The sequence below is a fragment of the Aedes aegypti genome, chromosome 2 (assembly GCF_002204515.2).
Source record: "Aedes aegypti strain LVP_AGWG chromosome 2, AaegL5.0 Primary Assembly, whole genome shotgun sequence".
NCBI lineage: Eukaryota > Metazoa > Arthropoda > Insecta > Diptera > Culicidae > Aedes > Aedes aegypti.
Genome location: NC_035108.1, coordinates 18,360,909 through 18,378,205, shown reverse-complemented (window position 1 = coordinate 18,378,205; position 17,297 = coordinate 18,360,909). Strand labels below are relative to the sequence as shown.

The following is a 17,297-nucleotide window of genomic DNA, read 5'->3' as shown; positions in this document are numbered from 1 at the left end:
GCTTAGCTTAGCTTAGCTTAGACTGACTACACATATCAATGGTTGCTATTCCGTGATTGACCGAAGTCAGTGAAAATGCACAAAGAATCAACTAGAAGTTCAGCTGGGATTGGCCATAATCTTCTTCAGTGTGCATAATTCAGTGCCTCTATTTATACAAGGTCAATAACGGCGCCGGCCACGTCCTTGCAGTCAGGTGGGATTGAGGGAAGGAATGTTAGTGTGTAACCTTTGCTATTTGGAGACCGTGTTTGCCTCTGCATCTCCACAAAGGTTACTGGGAGGGATGCTCGTTAATGGGGAGGATCGTTGGGTCAAAGGATTCACTTTGATAAGCGATTAGACCATGATAAACAATGATTTGTGAGATATATACATGCTTATACGTAAATATAATTGTTCATATAATTTCTATGTAGAGGAAAATTATGCCGACACTTGAGGTGACGAATCATTCAAAGTTTGTTGAACAAATACCTAAATGTAACATTCCTACAGCTGTCAGTACGAAAGCATGTGTTATTATATTTTACTCATTTGAAAAGAAACAAAAGACTCAATTGGTTGGGACATCATAGAACACTCTTATTCTTATGCCGACACTTACAGTGGCGAACCATCCAAAGTTTGTTGAATAAAGTGAACCTTTCGCAAGTCTACACTTGTAGTGTCGAACCATTCAAAGTTTTTTTAATTACAAAAATAAAGGTATATAAGGGGCGTTCTGAAAAAAAATGTTAAACATAAATAAATCATGAATCAGAGTTTGTGTCGACACTCACAGTGACGAACCATCCATAGTTTGTTGAAACATCATATTTACATCCCACCATTGTAACGATTAAATGTGTAGTCATACATATTTTATAGATTAGAAATAGTAGCATGAAACGAGCTCACCAATTGATCCTGTATCCTTGACTGAGCAGCCACAATCCACTTTCAGCTTCACTCGTTTGCTCGGCTAGCACTCAGAAAAAAAAATAGGCGCGCGACCCGAAAAAAAACACGGACGACAGCTCGGGCTTTCTTGACGCACTGCCCAGGAGCAAGCGTCAAGGTCGTCGAAAGATCAAAAAGAACGAACCGATCGCGGCACTTTTTAACTTACTCCAACCGAACTCCCCGATCACGCCACTTTTTCACTTACGAGATCGACGCGCGACATGTTTGATACTGTCCTCGTCGCTCGCTCCGGCAAAAGCAAGCGTCAAGGTCGAAAGATCAAACAGAACTCCGTGCAGAGTTTACTCGTTTTTGTATAGAAAGTAGAAATAAAAAATATTTGGAATATAGTCACTTAATATACTTAATATAGATGAAAAAATTACAAGATCAACGAAAATTGTGTCTTTTTCCAATACACTCATCAGGCAGTGTATCAAAGGGACCATCTTTATTACATTATATTTACTTTTAATATTTACTAAAACTATGAGCTTTGTGTTCCCAAGTTTTGATGAAAGTTAAAATAGTTTAATAAAATTGATGTATTCTATTAGAAAACGAAATTAATGAATTCATTTGGTAAATGTGATGATCTCTATTTCCAAATATTTACTTGGTCTGATGTAACACAATGTATATCAAACGATTTATAAAGGCGGGATGATATTGATTCGCACATGAATTAACTGTTAAGGAACAGTTTACTTCATCCGTAATCGTGTAATTAAAAATGAAGACTTTTAAATGTTAGCACTTCTACATTTTTCATTGTCGACATCCCAATACATCTACAATACTAAATGTTATCAGCAGTTTGTTGCGTTTATGGTTTGTTGAACAAAGTATACATTTTTATGTTCACCTAAACTCATTGGATGCATAATTTTGACAACAAAACTATGTTGCACAAGCTCCACCTTCTGCGCTCTTCCAGTCATATATAAGTATAAAAAGCAGTTTTAAAGCCATCGTCAGAAAATAAAAACGGTTTTCTCAAATAAGGAACCACAATTTTAATAATAAAATTTATCAACAGTTTTAATAATAAAATGTATTATTTACCATGCGTAATGAGTTTTGGATTTCATTCCAATCACACGCCGTAAAACTTCTCTAATTAACGAAATTCTATGAAATTTCTTCAACGACCGCGTATAATTGAGAATGTAAACAAAGTTCAATCCGTCGTACTGAGAAAAAAAAGCGTGTGCGCATCAATGTGTGCGCGATACTCGGCGTAAAAAATAAACGATTCCTTTGATTGTGCTGTTTTCGTTGCACTGTGAGCAAATGTCATAATTGTTTGGTCAAATGGAATCGTGTTCATATGTTTGGGCTGAATTTTGATAACGAACAATGAATTTAAAGGAAATTAGTATATTCCATCAAGTAAAACATTTCATTATAGCGTTGATATGTTGTGTTTTGACCACTCACTATATCACAGTGAGCCGCAAGTTGTGAGACGAACCTGGAAACTAAATGCGACAGGAATGAAAACGATACGACGAATTGAGAATACGGCAAGATGCATTTTCTTTGCTTTTTTTGCAAAAAGAGATCAAGATTTATCAAAATCTTATTGTACAATGCTAAAGCCGTTTTGAGAAAGAATTATTTGGCATCGGTTTGTATCAGCATCATTCACCGCAATAATGGGAAAATTACAGTTCTTACTGATCAATGCTAAATACAATTGTCACTAGCAAATAATCCTATAAGAAATGTAATGTTTGGAATGATACTAAAAATAAATTAAACATCGTTTGATGTCGTTAATAGCAACATGCTACAAAATCCGACAGCAAAGGGGCATCTTCAACGAATTTAAACGACCAAATTCGATTGCTTTTTTTAATTTTTATCCTTAATATTTTCATCTTTATTGCAACGATTTTGTTTTCTCTGGTTCTGTGGAATTTCATTACATACTATAATAGCATTTTTTTTGTTTTTGTTTTGAAGTAGATTACAGCTGATTACTTTGTTTTCTTTCTCTGATTTTGTTTTTCTTTCTGCGATTTTATGCTTCTTTGTTTCTGTGTGTATGTGAGTGTTTCGTATTGTTCATTCCTTTTATAATTCTTCATCGTTTTTTTTTTACTGCTGCTCTTCAAGTTGTTGTTTGTTGTTGTTTTTGATGATTTTGTGGATGTTATGCGTCGAACAGGATTCGACTTTGCATGCTATTGCTACTGAATGTAGTCGGAAAGGAAGATGTTTGCACTTTCCTTTGTGTTTAGTTTTTTTTTTCTATTTCCTGTATCACTTCTGGTGGTGGCTGTTTTTTTTCTGATAAGTTTGCTTTTGTCTGACAATGCTGCGTTGTTTTTCAAACTTTGAAGCTATGTTTGTCTTTTCTTTGTTGTTTTGTTGATGATGTTGTTTGCTGTTGTTCCTAAATGTTGGTTTTCGATTTTTCTTAGTAGATGTTTCATTTCTTTATGCGAAAAATTGACAAGTTTTACACACGGTTACTCTCACTTTGTTTGCATTTGCTTTGCTTCTTGGTTGGTTTGTGTTGTTTTTTTTTGGTTTTAACTTTCGGGTACTACAAGTCTCCCCCGAGTTGTTGTAATTCTTGTTCTAGAGTTGAGTGTTTTGTTCTATTCCTTGAAGTGAAGATACCAGAGGGAGTCGGGCAGAACGAAAAGAGTTCTCCTACATTCGTCAATCGAAATGCGTGTGTGTTTGTGTTGATTTGTGTGAGTCGGGAAAGAAAGTTTTCTTGTTTTATCAGTAGTTGTAGTAAAGAGGTGTGGTAGTCTCGAGACGTGACCGGTGGGGTCGCACAAAGTTGGGCGATTCGATTGATTCGCACGCACACGTTCCTTCTGCGTGTGTTTGATTGATCAATGTTTGTGAGTGTAGCATATTTGCGTTGCCTTTGAGACAGGGATATCTACCAGGAAGAAATTGAACGGTGTCGTTTCCTACGAGTGCGGTAAAATTTTCAAAGTCTTTCCGTTTGTTTTATCATTTATGTTTTTTGTGACTTGTTTTGTGTACGTGTTAGAGTGTTTTCTTTTACATTGTTCCTATTATCTTCAGAGAGACAGAAACAGAGAGAAGTGTAATTTAGTATTGTTGCTTTTTTCCTAATCACTGGTTGTTGGCTAGCATTGATGTTTTCTTGTATGTGTGTTGTATGTTCGTTTTGTAAGAGTGTGTGTATGTGTGTGTTCTTTAAATGCAAAAGGCGAAAATTGTTAGCTTTTATTAACTTTATTTATTTTTTTTAGATTTTTCTTTTATATAATTTTGAAAGCCATCACTTGATTCTCCTTTAATCTTATTAACTTGTTTCGTTTTTTTATTAAATAACATGAAAACCAATTTTCAATTGTCCATTTTTCATCTTGATTTTTCTTCGTTAGTCGCTATTTGTTTTCCACTGTTATAGGTTATTGTTAATACATCATCTCGTTTCTATGTTCGTGTGTGTATGTGTGGAGTTGAAAGTGTGTTTGTGGCTATGTTTGAATTTTATTTTCAGTGTGTAGTGATGTCAGTGTATGGGATTGTGTGTAGGTGGTGTGTCTGTGTATGTGTTGGCCTGTATAAACAGCTGTCAAACCGAGGGAGGGCTAACTGATATTTTTATTGTATTCCTTCCACTGCGTGTGTAGATAGAGATGAATGATTTTCCTACGATTCTTTCAACACTATTTTGAGAGAGATTCTTCATTAACTTGTCAGTAACTTCAAAATGGACTTACGATTAAATGTAACAATATACACGATCCTTCTCTAAACATGTTCTGTTTATTTATACTTCTGTCAAACGCTTTCCCGCCGTTTCCTCCCAATATATAGCAACGGTTGCTTCGCTTTCGTTTTGCAATATTTTTTTTTTAAGTTTTGTTCATCAACATCAAGATTTCAAGAAAAAATAAATGCCTTATCTAATACAAGAGAAAGGGTTAGGAGGAAAAATTAAAATTAACACGTGTCGATTTTTGTTTGTTTGCTTTTTATATCTCACAATGATGCTGCTGCTGCTGCTGCGCTTATATAGATTTGCTAATCCTCCCACTCTAGCCGACCCATCCAAGGTGGCGCTGATTGTGACTCACTGTCGCGCCATCTAGTTGTAAAAACGGTTCGAATCCTCAAACGGGGTTAAAAAATGAATGGTTTTGCTTTTTTTAAATTTTCGATTCAATATAGATATGGAAAACGTTATGATTCGAGAGCCGAGCGGCGTCTGTTTGGGTGTGTGTGTGATGGTAAAATCCTCACAATCTACAGTGCTTGAACGTAGAAGGCGGTACGCGACGGCACTCGCCTGCAGCGCCACCATTGGCCAGTTCGTCAATGCTTCTCGCCATCCAAGTAGCTTAATTATTCTCTTTTTTTATTTAAATACTTTGTTCTTAATGGTAACCTTACTAGTTATTAACTGATATAGAGAAATATAGAGAAAAAATACTTTCTGTACAACAGATCGCCTTTAATTGTGTTTTTTTTTTCTCCTAGATGACGTGATATTGATTTTGTGTGCATTCATTTTCTGTTAGGACTTTCGTGTGTGTGTTTTGATCTTATTCGCAAAGTATCTTTTTGTATTTTTTTTTAATTCGCTGTCCACGAGAGGAAGAAGATTGAATTACATTTTGTCTTTCGCTGATTTTAAATTGGTTGCTTTTTTGCGATTTGCAGATGTTCTATACGTGAGTTGCTTTTTTATATCTGACTAGTTTTTCGGCTATAAGATTTTAATTGTTATGTTCACCTCTTTCTTACATGCTTCGTCTTTAAGATAAATAACTAATATAAATTAATAGGCTAGTTCCTTTTTGTATTATCATCAGACATTACTTTTCAAATGCTACATATATAGACTGCATTTCTTTGTAATAATGATAACTTGTCACTCACTTTTGTTCCTGTCAACAAAACAATGCTTATTAACAAATAGATTAAATCAAACCTAATCGCAAGTCTCCCGTTTTCTTGGGATGATTTTGCTGCTCCAGAAATCGGAGAAAAATCATCCTCTTCCCTTGTTATTGATGTTTTCATTAGCACACGGAAGTTTGAAAACTCATAACCAAAAAAAAAAACGCAAGCAACAGTCATAACCTCAACAAAAACGATTGTATTAGCTTTGTAAACTGTACAGTGTGGATAGCAAATTTCTGCTCGATTTTTGCGTTTTTTGGTTTTTATTTTTGTTTGTTCTCGGTTTCCTACTAATGAAGAATCTTATCGTGAATTGTTGTAAAATTCTTAAATCTCACTTTCGTAAGTTTAATGTTTTCTGGGCAGTATAGTACGATTCTCATGTTTTGTTTTTTTTATTTCGTGTCTTTCTCCGAGTGTCGTCCCGCTTTGCGCGTCGAGTATGCGCGTGTCTGCATAAGTGTGTGAGTGAATGAATGAAAGTCGCTGGTATTTGAGGGATGAATTCAAAACGCATGGTTGGTTCCTTCCGATTATATCGAATCTAAGCTGCCGTGAATCGCAAGTCAGTCCCATCTGTGAAAAGTGAGCATTGAGAAAATGGGCTGTAAAGTTTTCAAACTCGGTTTCCATACGAATATTCAAAAAAATCAAGAGGATTGGAACATCTTCCAATCTTTATGAAACATTCACAACTTGCTCGTTACTACGATATTTTTCCGAGAAAAATATAAAATTGATCGAAACAAGCTCCATGTTTGTGTTTCACGGTGCGAAAATCTGTAGTGGACTGATATGCGGTTGCTTTTCATTATGGGACAATTTGACCTGCTGTTTTTTTTTTCTATTCTTACCAAACAAATCATATTATTTCATTAGTGCAGCTGAAAGAGCATTGGAAGAGATGTTAAAAACTGAGCTCAACTCAATTTTGACGAAAATGCCGTTTTGACGTTTTGTCTTTCGACATTTTTTCCCTAAACCGTTATCGATTACATAGTTTCTGCGCTGCCGACATTCGAATAACAATCCCCTGTTTTATGGGATTTCCTATATGCATGTGAATGTTATGCGAATACCCACTGTGCATGGGTCTGGGTCATTTGGCATAAAGCATTTTGGCGTAAGTTCATTTAGCATAACGCCATTTGACATAAAGCACATTTGGCATAATTAACATTAGTCATAATTTTTTTCTTTATCAAAAAACAGCCATATGTTGAAAGAAGGGCTACAATTCTGATTATGGCAAATGGTCATTACGTTAAATGACCGTTATTCCATAAGGCGTTATGCCAAATGGCTTTATGCCAAATAACCCGTTCCCGAAGTACAGAGCTTGTCGGCTGTAGCAAGGTAAATGTCGTTCGAAAAACGAATCGATGTTAGTAATACTTATGTCCGTTAATAAGTATTAGGATTCATAATTTCAGGTATCATAATCCGAACGGATTGTTTTAAAATATTCATCTAATTAAGACGTAAATTCTCAAAATTCTGAAGTGGCCAGAGTGGATTGTGAACCCCTAAAAGTCACGCTTAGTTCGCTGAGCGTAGTGCATGCACATACATCAAATGAGGACATAAATTCCTAAAATTCAGAAATATTAAGTCCGTATGTGCACAAGAATGCCATACCATGCGATGAGCCATTGGCGTACCAAGACCGGATTGTGTCCCCACAAATGCCACACTCAGCTCGCTTAGCGTAGTGCCTGCCTAGCGAGGTGAGAATTTTTGGGGGTTAACCACAATCCGCTCTGGCTACGCCAATGACAATGATGTTGATAATGATGAATATCCGTGTCAGTGTCAATTCGGGTGTTTTACGTGTAGTCCAATTCTCAGTCCTTTGTTGGAAACGACAGAAGTCTCTTTTTCAGATTACAACCAGGTTTGACAGAAACTGTTCTGTGATGCATAAATGGATCGATTTCGAGGTTTTTCTGAGGAGTAAAAATTGAACTCTAAACTCACAGCACGAATCTTCAAACGATTCGAGTGCATTGTACTCTTTATCTCTTGCTTCTAAGCTCACCTTTACTCACACTTTAAAACTCTTGAGTGACCTTTTCGACCGAAACAGACCTCGCTGAGTTGTGATGGCACTCTTTTTTATGAAATTTTCTTCGTTGTGTTTTGTGTCATATCTTCCTCGGTCATTTTTCGTTGCCTCTCTGCTTGCTAACTTTTCGCTCCCTCGCAAAGAGGCAAAGACAGCACGCTGCTCTAGAACATGCTACCGAACTCTGGTGATGTTGAGGAGTATTATCATGCCTGATTACAACTAGAAGTTTACATTTTGGGAAGCCATCTCTTCTGATCAGTCACTGATGGCTTCACGTAGGATCAATACTAAATACGAAAAAGTGCGTCAGTATCATTTTGGTTATGAATTGCTTTTGGCCATAACGAATAAGTTATTGATTTTTTCCAACGATATTCTTCAAGAAGGATGAGTTCTCCACAGGCTTTACAGAATCTGCTTTTTTTTTCTGAGGAGTAAAAATTAAACTCGAAATTTTCAACACAGATCCTCATCTCGTCCGTTGTGTTATGTGTCACATCTTCCTCGCTCATTTTTCGTTGCCTCTATGCTTGGTATTTTTTCGCTCCCTCGCAAAGAGGCAAGGACTGTACGCTGCTCTTGCTCATGCTACCGAACTCTGATGATGTTGAGGAGTATTATCAAGTCTGATTACAACTAGAAGGTTTCATTTTGGGATACCATCTTGTCTGAAAAGTATTGAATGAAAAGACTTCACGTTCGATCAATACTAAATAAGAACAAGACTTTAGTATCGTTTTGGTTAATGAAATGCTTTTGGCCATGACGAATAAAGGATTAATTCTGTCCAATAAATAATATCTAGGAAGGAATGAGTTTTCCAGCTAGAAATGCATCTTCTGCCTTTCCATGACGGGTTCCGTTTAAACTGTAATCTGTCGAAGACCTAGTTTGCAGTATTGATAGACTCACACTCAAATCTCAATCAATGAACTCTCCCGCGAGAGCAAACGCATTAGTGATCTTCTTAGAAAATTCCATGCTTGAGTTTTTCGTGTAAAATCATGAAAAAAATTAAATTGGACCTTGTCTTCTGTTTAGTTTCATTGGACCATTTGTCTTTCGAACTTTTGTCATTAGTTCTAAGAAAAAGACCTCGTAGCAGTACAAAAGTCGCTCACCGTCTGACTTCCCGTCTGAACGTCTCGTCCCGTGAATAGTAGTAGTGTGTACGTAAGTAGTATATCTATAGGCTTCCTCTTGTATATCCTTTTTTTTTTTGTTTTCCCAAATTAATGTTAGAGATTATTATTCTTTAAATATTATCACACATTTTCTTGAACATTTTTTAATTTTTCTTCCTCTTTTTATTACTGTTCGTGTCATGATTTTCTTCCGATACTCTCTCGCGTTTCCTAATCATCACTTTTAATTTCTGCTTCTTGTAAGCTTCTACACACACGCTCGCGCGTCAAAAAACAATCGCTACCTCTCGAACTCGCTCGCTGTTGATTTGAATTTTGCTTTGCCACACACATTTTGCTTGCATATATAGAGAGTTTTGTTTAAGCCAATCTTAATGTCCTTGCATGGTTTCAATAACGTGTCCTCCCCGGTTTCGGCTGACCATCTTCGGCGATCCCACCCTCCATTATATACACTCGATAGATTCTCGCAACGGCGGTGGCCAACCGAACCCAACGGACAACCCTTTCCCTAGTTTGTGTGTGTTTGTCTATGAATTGTTCTTGCTTGTCACGTCAATTGGAAGTGTTCCTTCTTTGAATTATTGCTAAGGAGGCGTCTCTAACTGGGACATTCCAACACACACAATGTCCCGCTTTGTTCCTTTTTTTTAAAAGATTTTTTATCTAATCGCCCAATCCATATGTCATAGGCGTTGTCCTAAAAACACTCCGATTTCGCAAGCAAAAGTTGTAACTTTTTTGAATAAGAACGAGCGTACCTAAACAACCCTGCCGCGGAAATCAGCTTGCAGCTCCCGAATGGCGTGAATAGCTTTAACTAAAACAAATTTATAACAAATCAAGGGTCAAACTTCCTCTAAATAGTATTTACACATTCGAACTAAAACCTAACATCGCCCACGATCGGGGCCCATTTTGTGTTTGTATGCGCTTACTTTTGGTATTGAACTAGACTAAGAGCGACTTGATTATAGCGTGTCGTCTTTCGTGGGCATCACCTGGTTTGACTAGATACAGTGAGTATGATTGTTCCTAAGATTTCAAAACAACAACAAAGGTAAACTAGCGCGACGAATCGAATGGAATGCATACGGTCGCGTTTCGGCAGCGAACAACTTATTCTATAACCTTAAAGACAAACTTAAAAAAGAAATTTTTCCCTCAACAAGCGGGTGTGTTTAGAAGCTTTTTCCACACGGTATGTATAAGCATGTTTGAGATCTTGAATGGAAAGCACCACACCACTAATAAGTTTGAATTGTTCTGTTTCAACTGTATGTTCCGCACACATTTTATGGATTTTCATTTCGCTTTTTTCATCGGTAATCATTGGTTTACCAGTCGCAGTTATTAAGCCGCTGGATAAGTTGATCTGTCTATCTGCTTTAGGTGGACTGCAGGGCCCAGGTTATTGACGATATTCAAGAAGTATGATTGGGTCACACACCGACCATTAAGAACACGCAGAGAACCTAAAATAAAGGAAATTGATTAACAAGCAGTTTTCATTAAACCTAGAAAAAAAAATCCTTGGAACATTCTAAAATTCACAATTCAATTGGAATATTAATATAATTCGATCAGATCTGCCCACCACTAGAAATTCTTGTAAGGATTTTTTAGCGCACATACGGTCTGATTAACCCTCTCTTTCCCATGGTAGCTCCAGAGCTCCATGTATTTTCTACGAATTTGAGACAAGCCAAATCAGATTAATACCATGAGGTAGTTACTAGAATATGAATCCGTACTATTAATCTGATTGCAAAACTATAGAGTACTATCAATCTGATTGCAAAACTATAGAGCGCTGCATATGACGAGCCTAACCTCACTTATTTGACAGCTGCTGGTCCTGTTGTTTACGTTTCGGACTTAGTCGTTTTTTCCATCATTTTTTCATCTTCGCATTTCTATCACCAGCATGCTGATGGTGACGATTTTCCACTGTAGGAAGATAGAATGATACGATCCGTGGGTATCTGCAGTGGATTTGACCTCTCCTCGCAGCAAACTTTCACGAAATTAAGAATGATTCGAAAAAAGTACTAAGTCCAAACTGTAAACAACAGGACCAGTACCTGTCAAAATTGATGCGTGACGTCGCAGTGCAGTGGAGTATTGAAAAAACAACTTAAAAATGTATTTGTTTTTAAACGTCATGCCAAATTTCAACAGTGTTTGTTCAAGCGGTCTAATTGTTCGATAACAGAATTTTATTGCTCTTGTTCAAATATTACGTAACGCAACAGGGGGAGGGAGGGGGTCTTACATAGTGTTACGGTCCATACAAAAAATTAAAATTTCCCATACAAAAGCTGTTACGTGGGGGTGGGAGGGGGTCTAAAATTGGACAATTTTGCGTTACGTAATATTTGAATGAACCCTAAGTCAAGTCTTTATGGAATGGTCTACTGTATAACCAAAAGAGTGATAATTCAACTATCAAATACAAAAACCTGGTAAAAATCGTGTTCAGGGTAGGGGGGCAGGATCCGTCATTAATTTTGGAATTTTAAAATGCAGTTTTCTCGTTCAAAATCAAACAAATTTACATGAAAATGTGTTCACTGTATTCTATTCTCCAACCGAAACACAGTGAACACATTTTCATCGAATAATTTTTAGTTTTGAACAAAAAAAACTGCTTTTGAAGTTTCAATAATGACGATGATTACGATGCTGGAGCGTTGGACGTTATAGGACCTTGGTGATCATTTACTTACTTACTTACTTATTTGGCTTTACATCAATTATCTTGATAAAGCCTCGCCAACAATATTTCGCCAATTCCCTCGGTTCATGGCCGCTTCTCTCCATCCTCGACTGTGACCCACGCTCTCCAGGTCCTGGTGTACCTGGTCAATCCACCTAGCTCGCTGCGCCCCACGCCTTCTTGTTCCGACCGGATTCGTGGCGAACACCATCTTTACAGGGTTGTTGTCCGGCATTCTTGCAACATGCCCTGCCCAGCGTATCCTTCCAGCTTTAGCTACCTTCACGATACTGGGTTCGCCGTAGAGTTGAGCGAGCTCGTGGTTCATCCTTCGCCGCCACACGCCGTTCTCCTGCACGCCGCCGAAGATCGTCCTTAGCACTCGGCGTTCGAAAACCCCAAGAGCTTGCAAGTCCTCCTCGAGCATAGTCCACGCCTCATGCCCATAGAGGACTACCGGTCTTATGAGCGTTTTGTACATCGTGCATTTGGTGCGGGGGTGAATCTTTCTTGACCGCAGTTTCTTCTGGAGCCCATAGTAGGCACGACTTCCGCTGATGATGCGCCTTCGTATTTCCCGACTAACATTGTTGTCAGCCGTCAACAAGGATCCGAGGTAGACGAACTCGTCCACCACCTCGAAGGTATCCCCGTCTATCGTAACACTGCTTCCTAGGCGGGTCCTGTCGCGCTCAGTTCCGCCAACCAGCATGTACTTTGTTTTCGACGCATTCACCATTAGCCCGACTCTTGTTGCTTCGAATTTCAGGCGGGTGAACAAATCTGCCACCGTTTCAAATTTTCTCCCAATAATATCCATGTCGTCCGCGAAGCAAACAAATTGTCCGGATCTCGTGAAAATCGTGCCTCGACTGTTAAGTCCGGCTCTCCGCATGACACCTTCAAGCGCAATATTGAACAACAGGCACGAAAGTCCGTCGCCCTGTCGTAGTCCCCGCCGAGACTCGAACGAACTGGAGTGTTCGCCCGAGATCTTCACGCAGTTTTGCACACCGTCCATCGTTGCTCTGATCAATCTTGTGAGCTTCCCGGGAAAGCTGTTCTCTTCCATGATTTTCCATAGCTCTATGCGGTCGATACTATCGTATGCCGCCTTAAAATCGATGAACAAATGGTGCGTAGGGACCTGGTACTCACGGCATTTCTGGAGGATTTGCCGTACGGAAAAGATCTGGTCCGTTGTCGAGCGGCCGTCGATGAAACCTGCTTGATAACTTCCCACGAACTCGTTTGCTATAGGTGATAGACGACGGAAGAGAATCTGGGATAGCACTTTATAGGCGGCGTTTAGGATGGTGATTGCACGATAATTTTCACACTCCAGTTTGTCGCCCTTTTTGTAGATAGGGCATATAACGCCTTGCTTCCACTCCTCCGGTAGCTGTTCCGTTTCCCAGATTCTGACTATCAGCCGATGCAGACAAGCGGCCAACCTGTCCGGGCCCATCTTGATGAGTTCGGCTCCGATACCATCCTTGCCAGCGGCTTTGTTGTTCTTGAGCTGTTGAATGGCATCCTTAACTTCCCCCATCGTGGGAGCTGGTTGATTTCCGCTGTCCGCTGTGCTGACGTAGCCATCGCCTTCGCTGTCCTGACCTTCTGTGCCTGTGTTCTCTGCGCCATTCAGGTGTTCATCGTAGTGCTGCTTCCACCTTTCGATCACTTCGCGTCCGTACGTCAAGATGCTCCCATCCTTATCCCGGCACATCTCAGCTCGCGGCACGAAGCCTTTGCGGGATGTGTTGAGCTTCTGATAGAACTTCCGCGTTTCTCGAGAACGGTACAGCAACTCCGTCTCTTGGCATTCCACCTCTTCCAGGCGGCGCTTTTTGTCCTGGAATAGGCGGGTTTGCTGTTTCCGCTTCAGTCTGTATCGTTCCACGTTTTGCCGCGTACCATGCTGCAGCATTGCAGCCCGCGCTGCATTCTTCTCCTCTAAAACCTCTTGGCACTCCTCGTCGAACCAATCGTTTCTTGAGCTCCGTTCCACATATCCGACAACGCTTTCGGCAGCGTCGTTAATAGCTGCTTTGACTGTCCTCCAGCAGTCCTCAAGAGGGGCCCTATCGAGCTCGCCCTCATCCGGCAACGCTGCCTCAAGATGCTGCGCGTACGCATTGGCGACATCCGGTTGTTTCAGCCGCTCGAGATTGTACCGGGGCGGGCGTCGGTACCGTACATTGTTGATGACGGATAGTTTTGGGCGCAGTTTCACCATCACCAGATAGTGGTCGGAGTCAATGTTGGCGCCACGATAGGTTCTGACGTCGGTTATGTCGGAGAAGTGCCGTCCATCGATCAAAACGTGGTCGATTTGCGATTCTGTCTGCTGAGGTGATCTCCAGGTGTACCGATACGGGAGGCTGTGCTGGAAATAGGTGCTACGAATGGCCATGTTCTTGGAGGCGGCAAAATCTATCAGTCGTAGGCCGTTCTCGTTCGTCAGCCGGTGGGCGCTGAACTTTCCAATCGTCGGTCTGAACTCCTCCTCCTGGCTAACCTGAGCGTTCAAATCTCCTATGATGATCTTGACGTCGTGGCTTGGGCAGCGGTCGTACTCGCGTTCGAGCTGCGCGTAAAATGCGTCCTTGTCATCATCAGTGCTTCCGGAGTGTGGGCTATGCACGTTAATTATGCTGAAGTTAAAGAATCGGCCTTTGATTCTTAACTTGCACATTCGTTCATTGATCGGCCACCACCCGATCACGCGCCTTTGCATATCACCCATCACTATAAAAGCTGTTCCCAGCTCGCGTGTGTTGCCGCAGCTCTGGTAGATGGTATGATTACCTCTAAACGTTCGCACCAATGCTCCTGTCCAGCACACCTCCTGCAGCGCTACGATGTCGAAACCGCGGGTCTTCAGTACATCGGAGAGTATGCGAGTACTTCCAATGAAGTTGAGAGATTTGCAGTTCCACGTACCGAGTTTCCAATCGCTAGTCCATTTTCGTCGCTGTGGTCTTTGCCGATTGTTCCGGTCCGTATTCTCTCGTTGACGTTCCTGTGCTGGTGTATTTTTACGGCTGGCTCGCAGTGCCTGACACCAACCCCCTAGATTTCCGGAGGACCATTCCCCCTAAATGTTCGGAGGGCCATAGTGCGCAGTTTAGCTTAGAGTCCTTCTCTGGCACTCGGACGATGATCAGCCGCCCCTGACATGGGGAACAGACGCTGTTGTGAGCCGCTCCTAACGTGGAGTACAGACGCTCCAGGTTTGCAAAAGCAAACCCCCCCTTCCCTGTCAGCATACGACCAAAGTTCCCACCGGGGGTTGGTTACCCGATCTTCCCCAAGGTTACTCGTACCCCGGCCAGTACCACGAGGAGGTAGGGATAGGAGTTGCTGGGCAAGAGGCTAAGGACCGCACAAAGGGGTCTATTTTATTCCTGCAGGTACACGAGGTACCAATGGTACGCCATGCCCAGCCATTTACCGCGCCTTGGTGATCATTTAAAAAATCTTAATTAGTTTCTTGTAAAAAGTAGTCCATAATTATAAGTACAAACAGTAATGAACACCGGATATCTAGCCGTTCATGTCCCTCTGGCAATTTGAGAATTCCATCCAACCAGTGAAGATTGACCAAGGCATCTCATACCCAGCAGCCCGTCGAATAGTGGAACAGAACCGTGGTTCCTTCCAATGATGCTTTCCAGCGGACAAATGAAAGAATTGACCAGCAGACTGCTGTTCTGGCTTCGAAGCACACGGAAATTACCGATCTCCGCGCAGCTCTTGCAACGCGTCCAACTCCTCCGGCGTCCATCACTCATGAGATCGAATCCCTTGAAGCAGTTGTCGCCTGTCAAGTCAAGCGAAATTCAACTATTAACCAAAGTTAATGCAAACATTTGCACGCATCAGACAGCGTCCATTTATTACGTAACGCTAAAATTTGAAATTTTTGACCCCCCTCCCCCCTCCGTGACGCTTTTTGTATGAAAAAAAAATCAAATTTTTGTATGAGCCGTAACGCTAGAGCCTACTACCCCCCTCCCCCAAGAGCGTTACGTAATTTGTGCATGCCGCCTCGTCAATGGAAACCTTACTGCAGAACCAACGGCTACAGCGAATGATCTTGTCAAATTCTTCGCTAATCTTACTGCCTTTGATAGCCAAAATCTAGAAGATTTTGAACATTTGTCTGGAAAAGTCTGGATTGCTTATGTCGTATATGGAGAACCTTACAAATTATTTACAAACCCTTACAAATTCATTTCAAATTTTATCTGGATCTTCCAGATTTTTGTAAAATGGGGCCTCAAAAACCTGGAATATTCCAGACAAATCTGGAAGGTTGGCAACGCTGTTGACAGCTACGACAGTAGATGCATTAACCTAAGAATGCTAATGTCGCTGCTGTTCGTGTTACCAACATCTAGTTTGCCACGAACTGACAGCGTGAATACCGGGCATCAAAGTGTCAAATTAATTACAACAACCAAAACAACGACATGGTATTGAACAAACAATGAAAAAACCCATAATTTAAGGTAATAATAATTAAAATCAATTTTGTGACAACAGCGCACCTAGCGTTCTACTACTAATATTTCTATTGCTACGACCGATGACATAGTCAACTTCAACGTACCTGAGAGCACCCCACCCACCTTTCCATCAATCAACCATTCTAGGTAGGAGAACTGCAGTACGCCCTAAGCCGAAGTAAAGGCAAATCCGTCGTTCCTGATGACATTGACTACCCTATGTTGAAGAGGCTTGACGGATAAGGAAAACTAGTACAGCTTGAGCTGATTAACGATCTGTGGACTGGCAACTCTTACCCGTTTGAGCAGCGTGAAAGTCTCGTTGTTCCTATCCCGAAGCCCAATGCAAGCCAATTTCTCTCACTTTCGAAAGTTGTAGAGAGGATGGTAAACCGCTGAATAACGCCCCACCTACAACAACATAGTCTTCTCGACTAGAGATGGGCAAAATGGTTCAACTTTAGGAGCGACTCGTAGGTGACTTACTCACGAAAGTGAATTGACTCTTTTGATCGATTCAGTGACTCATTTAGTAAATCAATACTTAATCATGTATTTCGTAGAAAAAATGAAATATGTTACCATATTTGAACAAGATCTTTTTTATTAAGCTAAATTAAATATTCAAACATGCATGGAGTACTAGATTATGAAAATCCCGACTCAAAAACAAAGGGTAAATTTTAAGACTCATCAATCAAAATATAAGGACCTAGTGGAACATGACTCTTTTGAAAAGAACCGTGATTCGTTCACTCAATTTTGAGAGTCGACTCTTTTGAATGATTCATGAGTGAGTCGCCCATCTCTATTCTCGACTACCAACAACACGCCTTCAAGCCGGGATATGGAATTAATACCTGCTATGCAAACCTTGGTGAGGTCTTGCAAGAATCGAAAGATAAGAACACCTAGGTCATATTCTGAAATTTACTATACGCAGAAAAGCCCAAGCAGACGTCTCTCGGGTAGCCATACGGGCTGCCTCCGTTGGTTTT

General features: G+C 40.5%; 1 protein-coding gene across 9 annotated transcripts in view; it reads right to left on the bottom strand.

The window, feature by feature from the left end:
* Nucleotides 1-3,094: 3,094 nt before the first annotated feature.
* LOC5576630 (syntaxin-1A) overlaps nt 3,095-17,297 on the bottom strand; it is a 208,713-nt gene continuing 194,510 nt past the window's right edge. For 6 of the 9 annotated variants that reach the window (XR_002499403.1, XR_002499407.1, XR_002499412.1 and 3 more), the window contains one exon: nt 3,103-10,541. The gene's annotated coding sequence lies outside the window, so the exon portion shown is untranslated. Of the gene's footprint in view, nt 10,542-17,297 lie in introns of all 9 variants that reach the window. The other 3 variants (XR_002499409.1, XR_002499410.1, XR_002499411.1) reach the window with 2 other exon arrangements.